Below are 12751 nucleotides of genomic sequence, written 5' to 3'. Positions count from 1 at the left end.
AGAGACTGGACCAGAACTCCTCGAAGGTAGACGTCTGTAACCCCTTGGTCATAACATCGGCAAACTGCTGAGCGGTGGGAACATGTAGCACACGAATCTGGCCAAGAGCCACCTGCTCACGCACGAAGTGGATGTCCAGCTCGATGTGCTTCGTGCGCCGATGATGAACGGGGTTGGCGAAGAGTTAAACAGCCGAGACGTTGTCACAGTATACAAGAGTGGCACGTGAAACGTCATGATGAAGCTCCTGAAGAAGTTGCCGTAACCAAGAACACTCGGCAACGGCGTTGGCAACAGCCCGGTACTCTGCCACAGCACTGGAACGGGAGACCGTAGGCTGTCGTTTCAACGACCAGGAGATGAGAGACGGCCCCAAGTAAATGCAGTAGCCGGAGGTGGAACACCGAGTGTCCGGACAGCCAGCCCAGTCAGCATCAGAGTAGGAAACCATGTCGGTGGAGGAGGATGCTGTCAAAGTGAGCCCAAGGGACATAGTGCCGTGGATATAACGGAGAATCCGCTTCACCAAGTTCCAATGGCTGTCACGAGGAGCATGCATGTGTAGACACACCTGCTGAATGGCGTACTGTAAATCCGGTCGTGTGAGGGTCAAGTACTGAAGGGCGCCGACAATAGACCGGTAAAACGGGCCACCTGGCACTGGAGATCCATCAAGTGCGGAGAGCTTGGCCTTCGTGTCAACAGGAGTGGCAGGGGGCTTGCAGTTAAGCATGCCGGCGCGCTCAAGAAGCTCATGGGCGTACTTCTGTTGATGAAGGAAAAACCCATCGGAGCGCCGAGTGACCTCAATGCCGAGAAAGTAATGAGGCGGCCCCAAATCCTTCAAGGCAAACTTGGTGCTTAGACGAGCAGTGAGCTGGTCGAGGAGCTGTACCGAAGAGGCCGTGAAGATAATGTCATCGACGTAGAGCAGGAGATAAGCGATCGCAGGTCCATGATGGTACACGAACAGAGAGGCGTCGGAGCGAGTAGCTCGGAAGCCTAGCTACTGAAGAAAGGTGGCAATGCGCTGGTACCAAGCTCTCGGCGCCTGCTTTAGTCCATAGAGGGACCGAGAGAGTAGGCACACGTGATCAGGATGATCGGCGTCGACGAAACCGATGGGTTGATGGCAATACACCTGTTCGGCGAGATGGCCGTGAAGAAATGCGTTGGAGACGTCCAGCTGATGAACCGGCCAGGCACGTGACACCGCAAGCTGAAGTACGGTGCGGATCGTGCTGGGCTTGACGACCGGGGCGAAGGTGTCGGTGAAGTCAACTCCGGGGCGCTGCCGGAAGCCGCAAACTACCCAGTGAGCTTTGTAACGCTCAAGGGTGCCGTCGGGACGCGTCTTATGCCTGAAGACCCACTTCCCGCTAATGATGTTGGCATGGCGGGGAGGTGGGACGAGCTGCCAGGTGCGATTGCGTTGCAAGGCATCGAACTCGTCCTGCATGGCGGCAAACCAGTTGGGGTTGCGTAAAGCGGCCCGAACGGAAGACGGAACCGGCGACGGTGAAGAGGTCGAGGTCGCGCATAAGTACTCCTCTGACGGATAACGCGTGTTGGGCCGAAGGGCACCTGTACACGATCGCGTGGTGATGTGGAGCGGCGGGGCGGCACCGTCGGGCTGGTCGGTAGGCACAGCAGAGGCCGCAGGTGGCAAGACCGGCGGGGCGATGGTCGAAGCCGCGGGTGGCAGACCCGCAGACCGGTCCAGAGTGACCGCGGAGGGCGCAGCAGAGAGGCCCTGGCCGGCCGCGGGCAAGGCCGCATGAGGAGTGCCCGGGGCGGCTGCAGACGGAGCCGCAGGTGGCGGGCCCAGGGCGGCCACGGATGAGGCTGCAGGTGGCGGGCCCGGGGCGGCTGCTGACGAGGCCGCAGGTGGCAATCCCGGGGCGGCTGAGGCCAGAGGGGGCCGATGTGAGCCAGACGAGGAAGCCGAAGCGCCCCATGCAGAAGCGCGGGATCCTGAGGCCGAAGAGGAGCCCGATGCCGCGGAGTTGCCCGGTGCCCAGACATCCGAGGCACTCTGTACGCCTACAGAGTCGCCAAAATCGGATAGGGCCGGACCGGGGTGGCCGCCACGAGAGGGCGGTGGCGCGGTAGGAGGCCCGCCGAGGAGAGGCGGAGTGGACGAAGTCGGTGCATCCGAGGGAGGTACCTGCTGAAACGGAAACACTTTTTTGTCAAAGTAAACATGCCTCGATGTGATAACCCGATGAGAGACGGGGTCGTAGCACCGGTAGCCCTTTGTGTTAGAGGGGTACCCAAGGAAGATGCAAGCGAGGGAGCGCGGAGCAAGCTTATGTGGAGCGGTGGAGGCAGTGCTAGGGTAGCAGAGGCATCCAAAGATGTGAAGACCATCGTATGATGGAGGAGTCCCATAGAGCAACTGATGCGGCGCATAGTTCTAGCGGACACGACATGGCCGAAGGTTAACAAGAAGAGTCGCGGTGGCGAGTGCATCGGGCCAAAACCGAGGTGGGATGTTGGCATGGAACAAGAGGGTACGGACGCGATCGTTAAGAGTGCGGAGTACACGTTCTGCCCGCCCATTTTGCTGCGAGGTGTAAGGACATGTTAGACAAAAAACAGTACCATGTGTGGTGAGGAGGTTGCGAACGGCAAAACTATCGAACTCTTTCCCATTGTCTGTTTGAAACGCAAGAATGGGTCTACCAACGTGCGTAGAGACAAAGGAGTAGAAAGATATAAGTGTGGAAAGGACATCCGATTTCTGTCGAAGAGGAAAAGTCCACACAAAGTGCGTGAAATCGTCTAAGATGACAAGATAATAAAGATAGCCAGAGTTGCTCGCAATGGGTGATGTCCAAACATCGCAATGTAGGAACTGAAACGGATAAGCCGCAATAGTGGTGGAGTTGCTAAAGGGTAGACGCACGTGTTTGCCAACACGGCAAGCATGACAAGTATGGTCATCGACCTTATTACAAGTGAAAGAAAAACTACGAAGAATATGACAGAGCGTGGCATGATTGGGGTGACCCAAACGAGCGTGCCAGAGGTCCACACCGGCGGAGAGGGCGGCGAGGGCGGTGTCGGTGGAGGATGACGGGTGGACCGGGTAGAGCTCATCAGGGCTGTCACATCGGTGAAGTACCATCGGGGAACGTGCGTCCTTCACAGAAAAACCACAACCGTCAAATTCAACCGTAATTGGATTTTCACGAGTAAGACGGCGAACGGATACAAGATTTTTGATTAGCCCAGGAGAAACTAAGATATCAGACATATTGATAGGTGTACTAGCAGACGGAAAAGAAGAAGAACCAATATGTGTGATGGGAAGGGAAGAACCATCGCCAAGAGTAATGCGAGTGGCGGTGTTTGTGGGAAAGAAAGATTGTAAGTTACCCAGGTTGGAGGACATGTGTGCGGTAGCCCTGGAGTCCATGAACCAGTCGCCGCCACCGGTATAAGTGTTGGGGGTGGTGGCGGACTTCAGAGCGGCTAGGAGAGATGGGTCCCAAGGCAGCGCGGCGGGTGTCGCGTTGTAGTAGCTGGCGCTGGGCTGCGGCGATGCAAGGGTCGGCAGCGGTGGGTAGGCCGGGTATGCACCGGGCTGCTGGAACGCCGCGAAGGCCGCAGGTGGCTGCGGGATGGCGGTGTAGGCCTGGTGCTACGCGGGGCGGGGACCCAGGATGCCGGGAGCGGTGGGGCGGGGGACCGGCATAGAATATGTGTGGACGACGCCGGTCCAAGGATTGTGCCCGTAAGCCCACGGCGCCACGGGCTGCTGCTGCTGCTGACCACGGGGAGGCCCGGCGGGGTTGGCGGCCCGCTGCTGGCCCTTGCGCCCCCTCTTTCCGCGGCGGTCGCCGCGCTCGTTGGGGGCAGCGGGCGGTGGCGTCCCCAGTTGAGGGAACGGGAAGGGCGGCGGGACCTGCTGGGGCGGCGGGAAGGGAGCCGCCGGCTACTGGTGAGGAGCCGCGCCACGGGATGTGCCGGCGGCGAGGGCGGTGTGAGCCGCCCGTGCCCTCATCTTCTTCATCCTACGTTCCTCCAAACGCAGGTAGGCGACGACCTTGGGAAAGGTCGGGTTGGGGATGAGCGTGAGGTTAGCAGCCGCGTGGGTGAACTCCTCGTTGAGGCTGGCGACGAGGGTGCTGAGGAGGAGGTCGTTGGAGACTTTCTCGCCGATGTCGCGAAGCTCGTCGCAGAGTCGCTTTAGGCGCATGCAAAACTCATCCACCGAGGAATTATTTTGGTGGCACCCGAAGAACTCCTGCTGAAGGAAGACTAGCCGCTGGAGCCGATTGTCGGTGAAGAGGCCGTTGAGCTTCGTCCAGACGGCGTGTGCATCATCATCATCCTGCACCACCATGTAGAACAAGTCCTTGGAGATGGTGAGGAAGAACCAGTGAATGATCGTCGCCTCAACGGCCGACCACTTGGCGTCGAACGCCATGGTCGCAGCGTCAACGGTGCCATCGATGTGCTCGTGGAGATGAAACTCACGAAAAACGAGGTGAAAGTAAGTCTTCCATGCATAGTAAGATGAGTCCTCCTGGGAGAGACGGATGGGCACACGGGCTAGGATGTCGACGTTGCGGATGACGTCGGCGGGGATGGGGGCAGGGCCAGCGAAGGGGTTGGAGGGTTGGGTGGTGCCGGACATGGGAGAGGAGGAGGAGGAGGAGCCGTCGGCGAGTGGATCATAGGAGGCGAACGACATGGCGATGGGTTAGGGTTCGGGTGGGGATGGAGAAGTAGTGGCGGCTGCTAAGGAGGGCGGCGGCCAGGAGGGATGCAGCGGCAGAGGGGACTGCGGCGGCAGGGAGGCGGCGGCGGAAAGAGGGCGGCGGCGGCTCAGGTGCGGCGGCGGCGGAAGCGTTAGGAAAGAAACACGGTGTATGATACCATGTGGATTGTACGATATGTCATTGATCGTATGCCGTAGCATATATAGGGTACCAAGGGCAAGGATATCTCAACCGTATCCTCTATACAACGGAAGGATCGGGAGATATCCGTAGACTAGGAAAACAAATAAAGGAGAATCCTAGCTGCCTAAATACATACGATCATGAGTATCTCAACACCAGTAATGTATGGCAAAAGGGCTCTAGACTGTTGATGTTTAAACATGAAAGGAGGCATGAATGCTGATTTCCTACAATTCTACTATGGACCTGACAGTGAGTTTTCCCATCTTTTTCTCTCTTCTATCTGAATTTCTTTCTGTGACACATATATAGCACCATGTTTTATTTACAATTAGCATAAACCAAATAAGTTCAATTCATTCCAATCTAGCAGGTGTGTTAATGAAGTTCCAATCGACACTAACATACTTCAATCAGTAATACCATTTATATATATATATAGTGTATGCAACAAATTTTGAAATATAATAGCCAGTCTTATTGTGGTTCACAATCTTATTTTTATATGTAACTGTTTTTTAGTTATATCGAGCATCGTAGTTGGGAATACCCTGTGGGTCTATATGTTGTCCGGAGCGGCAGCTGACCAATGATTGATCAGAGCAGGGGCGAATCTACTGGGAGGCTTTAACAGGCTCGAGGCCCCCCCCCCTCCCCCTCCAGAGATGCAATTCATTTTTTTCTACTAGTATTTGGCTCAGCCCAGGCAATCAGCGGCAACCCATTAAGCCCACATAGTTAAAATCCTGTCTATACTCGTCCAGAATCCTTCCTTCGTCTAGTTTGAGCCGCCCTCCGTTTTTCCCAAGATTCGCCATTGGATCAGAGCTGGACATGTGTTTCAATCAATGATCAATTGTGCGCAAGCACGGATGGGAGTGTGAACTGACCAGAACCCCTTCAACAAAGCAAGGTACCACTTGATCTAGCCTTAGGTAGCTGTTAAAATAATCACCATGTGTGTAATATGTACCAACCAAAGAACCTGGCGCGACAAAGATAATTCCATTAAGCTAACATTAGCTTAGCTAGCTAGCTTAGCCTCTCGTAAAGACCCATCACTGGAAAGTACACGGTGGGTTGTAGCGTTAACAGCCTTGCGAAGAGTTATTTGAGAGAGTTGTTGCATGCATCTCAAAATCCAGAAATAACCAATAGTACCTACTCTCACTTTCGAAAAGTGCCTACAGAGACCGAACTCCATTGAGCTCTTTATTTTTTCCCAATGAAAATACTTTTTCCGCTCCTCAATTTTGTTTAAAAAAATATACATGTAGACATATATTTGTAGACTACCAATAGTAAAACATATAAAAGACTTACAACATAATTCATAAAATGTTCTCCTCAAGTGTGCATGTACTTCTGATTATCCTTTTTTTAACAGCAGCCGGGCTTTACTGGTGGGACCCTAAGATCGTTGAGCATGCTTTCTCAATGAATACTATACTACACTCATAATAGACGCTAACAATCTATGGCACCAACATTGAACTAAAAAGGAAAAAAAACATGATAAAGCAACTCATGGTAACCAATGGATCTATGCATGGAGTAGACCACAATGGCCACACTACTACAATGATGGAGCTACAAGACCTTATTCCGTATGACACAATCTCAACCATCTAGATATTGTCCCGGCCAAGAACACAGAAACTTAACAAAGAACCTACACTATATGCATGAGGTTGATTTGTGGTTCCCCATATCCCAAAACCTGATAAGAAGTTCCTGAAATGACAAGAAGACCTGAGAAAGGGGAAAGTGAAGTATCAACCTGGTGCGGCCCATGGAAACACTGCCATACTGAATATTGTTATATCCAAATTTGCATATGTGAAAATATGAGCCAACGTTGGTGCTTCTTAGTGCACGTGTCTAGCAAAATTATCGTGACAATAAATACCTTACACTGAAAATACAATTTTAATGGATATATATACTATATAAATGCACTCTAACTACATAGAAGAATTTTAAAAATCACTTAGAATAAACAATCATTAAAAATAAAATTAATATGTCGAACATTCACAATTTTAGCAAATTTACCTATGTCTGCATGAAAACAAAGAAACTATAAAATATAATTTTATAGAAAAGGATATAACAATGTAGCATGATAAAATTACCAGAAAAACATTACAAATATAATATTAACACCGTGGCTGATCAAAAACATGCAGTTAGTACGACATGCAACACATAATTAGAAGGTAATGCTAAATGGATATAAAATATGTACGTATTTGTAAATGATATCATATATGGTTATATTTTTTAGATAAATCAGACGATATGGTCTTATAAAAAAACTTATAAAATTCTAGCCCGCGCATCGAGCGGGCCACTTCGCTAGTTATATACGTAAATGTAGAAATTAGAAATGTATTGAGTAAACAATAAATCGAAAAGGATGTGAGCATGCTGTTGAAAATCACTTCTCAGCATTAGAGAAATTCAAAAGAACCTAATTAAAGCAAATGGGACATAACTAACTAGAAATAAAGTAAAGCAGAGCTGTCCAATATGCATGCCCCAGGCGAACTCTGGGTTACTAGAGCAATGACAGTAACGTCGTTCGCTTTTTATTAGTCCTGCAGTCACAAGACACTCATATGTATGTTCACTAGACGATAGTTCCTTTCCCGAGTTTAGTAAGCTTCCAATTGCATATAAATTAGAAAATACAGTATACAAAATTGCAGCAAGGATACATAATAATTAACAACGGAAAAACTAACGCGCACACATGTGGGCGTTTGCACATCGCTCACACACCTCCATCACCACTCATTTTGCCACGTATAAATAGATGACATCAGCAGAAATCTTTTTGGTTTTCGGCTTAAAAATGTTTTATCTCCTAATTAAAAAGAGAATTAAAAATCTGTTTTCACCATTAAATCCGCCTCGACGAGATCTTCAAAACTAGACCCCATGTTGATATGTTTCGACGAATTTTTTTTTGCTCAGAAGTTGCCATGATGTTTACCCTATAGTTGCCATAGTGCTTAAACTAAAGTTGCCATGTGGCAATTTTAGTTTGTAGATCATGACAATTTTAGTTTTTTTATTATAGCAATTCCAGTACTTTTACCATGAAAATATTTTATTTATGAACCATGGCAATTTTAAGTGCATGTATCATGGCAATTTTAGTTTATGGTGCATGGCAAGTCTAGTGTCTTAATTCCCCGTTTTATAATATGTTAAAATTTACTTTTAAATGTAAAAGAAAATAGCTGAAACATATCATGGCAACTTCAGTGTAAATATCTGCAATTCATGTGCAATAGACATGGCAACTTTTAACGAAAAAAAATTCGCCGAAATATATCGATATGAGATCTAGTTTCGAAGATCTCGTCGCGGGGGATTTCATGGTGAAAACGGATCTTTAATCGGATTTTTCATTTAAGAGATAAAACATTTTAAAAACCGAAAATCCAAAAAGATTTTCACATGCATGCATGCGGTGACATGGCGTAGTCTGTGTGTTATATGGCGTGTGGGCGAGTTTGGCTCCCACCACATGTGTGGGCGTTAGCGTTGTCCATTAACAATGATTTAACTCTGAAACTGCGGACGGCGCACATACATATTGCTTTCCAAGCGCTATGTGATTTAACTCTGAAACTGCGGGCAGGATATGAATTGGCTGCATCCACAACAATCACACCTTGCCAGAAAAAAGTTTAGCAGCAAAGCAACATATTGCTTTCCTGTGCCACATTGTGACCAGATTGAATAAGGGCATGTTCGGTAGTTTTTCAGCTCCCCACTTTGCCGAATCCACGACTGGAGCTGGCCCGAACGGCTCGGCTTCACGAAGCTGGCTTCCCGGATCAGGCCGGGCTATGTACAAAAACGTGGAGCAGTTCATTTGGGGCGTGTTTGGTTGCCCGCATGTAGCCCAATCAGGCCCGCGCGGGATATACGCGACCTGTTTGGTTGCCTGGCCTGCATGCGGTTTGAGGCCCGCATGGACCTTAAAGCAGCCCGCAGTCTGGCCCAGCGAAAACTGTCGAATCGGTAGTTTCTCGCGAGCCTGGCCGCGTGCGGCCACGCGTGCGAGGCAGTTGCACGCCTCGGGTAGTGCAGGAGACGGAGGCGACGTCTCATTACTCTCCCCCACTCTCCTTTCACCGCCAAAATGCACTGTTCCCACCGCTCCCTCTCTCTCCCTCAGCGCCGCTCCCTCTCCTCTCCTCCGATGGCTCTGCCACGCCCACCGCCACGCCCACCGCCACGCCCACCGCCGCGCCGCCCTCTGATCCCGCTGTTGGAAATATGCCCTAGAGGCAATAATAAATTAGTTATTATTATATTTCATTGTTCATGATAATTGTTTATTATCCATGCTAGAATTGTATTGATAGGAAACTCAGATACATGTGTGGATACATAGACAACACCATGTCCCTAGTAAGCCTCTAGTTGACTAGCTCGTTGATCAATAGATGGTTACGGTTTTCTGACCATGGACATTGGATGTCGTTGATAACGGGATCACATCATTAGGAGAATGATGTGATGGACAAGACCCAATCCTAAGCCTAGCACAAGTTCGTGTAGTTCGTTTGCTAAAGCTTCTCTAATGTCAAGTATCATTTCCTTAGACCATGAGATTGGGCAACTCCCGGATACCGTAGGAGTGCTTTGGGTGTGCCAAACGTCACAACGTAACTGGGTGGCTATAAAGGTACACTACAGGTATCTCCGAAAGTGTCTGTTGGGTTGGCATGAATCGAGACTGGGATTTGTCACTCCGTGTAAACGGAGAGGTATCTCTGGGCCCACTCGGTAGGACATCATCATAATGTGCACAATGTGATCAAGGAATTGATCACGGGATGATGTGTTACGGAACGAGTAAAGAGACTTGCCGGTAACGAGATTGAACAAGGTATCGGGATACCGACGATCGAATCTCGGGCAAGTATCGTACCGCTAGACAAAGGGAATTGTATATGGGATTGATTGAATCCTTGACATCGTGGTTCATCCGATGAGATCATCGTGGAGCATGTGGGAGCCAACATGGGTATCCAGATCCCGCTGTTGGTTATTGACCGGAGAGTTGTCTCGGCCATGTCTGCATGACTCCCGAGCCCGTAGGGTCTACACACTTAAGGTTCGATGACGCTAGGGTTATAGGGAAAGTATGTACGCGGTTACCGAATGTTGTTCGGAGTCCCGGATGAGATCCCGGACGTCACGAGAAGTTCCGGAATGGTCCGGAGGTAAAGATTAATATATAGGAAGTATGGTTTTGGCCACCGGAAGTGTTCCGGGCATCACCGGTAGTGTACTGGGACCACCGGAGTGGTCCGGGGGTCCACCAGGTGGGGCCACCAGCCCCGGAGGCCTACATGGGCCAATAGTGGGAAGGGACCAGCCCCTAGGTGGGCTGGGGCGCCTCCCACCAAGGCCCAAGGCGCCTCTAAGAGGGGGGAGGCAAACCCTAGGGCAGATGGGCCCTAAGGCCCACCTCAGGTGAGCCTCCCCCTCTCCCCCTTGTGGCCGCCACCCTAGATGGGATCTAGGGAAGCCGCACCCTTGGGGTGGGAACCCTAGGTGGGGGCGCAGCCCTCCCTCTCCCCCTATATATAGTGGAGGCAAAGGGGCAGCCCAACATACGATTCAATCTCCCTGTTGGCGCAACCCTACCCCTCTCCCTCCTCGTCTCTCGTAGTGCTTGACGAAGCCCTGCTGGAGTCCCGCGCTCCTCCACCACCACCACGCCGTCGTGCTGCTACTGGACGGAGTCTACCCCAACCTCTCCTTCTCCCCTTGCTGGATCAAGGCATGGGAGACGTCACCGTGCTACACGTGTGTTGAACGCGGAGGTGCCGTCCGTTCGGCACTAGGATCATCGGTGATTTGGATCACGACGAGTACGACTCCATCAACCCCGTTCACTTGAACGGTTCCGCTTAGCGATCTACAAGGGTATGTAGATGCACTCTCCTTCCCCTCGTTGCTAGATTACTCCATAGATTGATCTTGGTGATGCGTAGAAAATTTTAAATTTCTGCTATGATCCCCAACAGTGGCATCATGAGCTAGGTCTATGCGTAGTTTCTATGCACGAGTAGAACACAAGTTGTTGTGGGCGTCGATTTTGTCAATTTGCTTGCCGTTACTAGTCTTATCTTGATTCGGCGGCATCATGGGATGAAGCGGCCCGGACCGACCTTACACGTACTCTTACGTGAGACTGGTTCCACCGACTTACATGCACTAGTTGCATAAGGTGGCTAGCGGGTGTCTATCTCTCCCACTTTAGTCGGATCGGATTCGATGAAACGGGTCCTTATGAAGGGTAAATAGAAATTGGCATATCACGTTGTGGTTTTGGCGTAGGTAAGAAACGTTCTTGCTAGAAACCTATAGCAGCCACGTAAAAAAACTTGCAACAACAATTAGAGGACGTCTAACTTGTTTTTGCAGCATATGCCTTGTGATGTGATATGGCCAAGGGATGTGATGAATGATATATGTGATGTATGATATTGATGATGTTCTTGTAATAGGAATCACGACTTGCATGTCGATGAGTATGACAACCGGCAGGAGCCATAGGAGTTGTCTTAATTTATTTATGACCTGCGTGTCAACATAAACGTCATGTAACTACTTTACTTTATTGCTAAAGCGTTAGCCATAGTAGTCGAAGTAATAGATGACGAGACAACTTCAAGAAGACACATGACAGAGATCATGATGATGGAGATCATGGTGTCATGCCGATGACAACGATGATCATGGAGGCCCGAAGATGGAGATCGAAAGGAGCAAAATGATATTGGCCATATCATGTCACTATTTGATTGCATGTGATGTTTATCATGTTTTACATCTTATTTGCTTAGAACGACGGTAGCTTAAATAAGATGATCCCTCACTAAAATTTCAAGAAAAGTGTTCCCACTAACTGTGCACCGTTGCGAAGGTTCGTCGTTTCGAAGCACCACGTGATGATCGGGTGTGATAGATTCTAACGTTCGAATACAACGGGTGTAAGCCAGATTTACACACGCAATACACTTAGGTTGACTTGACGAGCCTAGCATGTACAGACATGGCCTCGGAACACGGAAGACCGAAAGGTCGAACATGAGTCGTATAGAAGATACAATCAACATGAGATGTTCACCGTTGATAACTAGTCCGTCTCACGTGATGATCGGACATGGCCTAGTCGATTCGGATCATGTTTCACTTAGATGACTAGAGGGATGTCTATCTGAGTGGGAGTTCATTAAATAATTTGATTAGATGAACTCAATTATCATGAACATAGTCTAAATTGTCTTTGCAAATATGTTGTAGATAAATAGCTCACTTGTAGCTCCCTGTTTCAATATGTTCCTAGAGAAAGATTAAGTTGAAAGATATTGTAAGCAATGATGTGGACTAGGTCCGTAGTCCGAGGACTGTCCTCGCTGCTACACAGAAGGCTTACGTCTTTGATACACCGCTCGATGTGCAAACCCCTACAACATTGTCTGTGGATATTGTGAACACCTGACAGACACATCCTGATGACTATTTGATAGTTTAGTGCACCATACTTTACGGCTTAGAATCGGGGTTCCAATGACGTTTTAAATGCCATAGAACATATGAGATGTTCCAAGAGCTGAAATTGGGATTTCGGGCTCATGCCCGTGTTGAGAGGTGTGAGACCTCTGACAAGTTCTTTTGCCAACAAGATGGAGGAGAATAGCTCAGCTAGTGAGCATGTGCTCAGAATGTCTGGGTGCTACAATCACTTAAATCAAGTGGGAGTTAAACTTCCAGATAAGATAGTGATTGATAGAGTTCTC

This window comes from Triticum dicoccoides, chromosome 7A (assembly GCF_002162155.2).
Source record: "Triticum dicoccoides isolate Atlit2015 ecotype Zavitan chromosome 7A, WEW_v2.0, whole genome shotgun sequence".
Taxonomy (NCBI): domain Eukaryota; kingdom Viridiplantae; phylum Streptophyta; class Magnoliopsida; order Poales; family Poaceae; genus Triticum; species Triticum dicoccoides.
Note: the sequence above shows the minus strand (reverse complement) of the source record.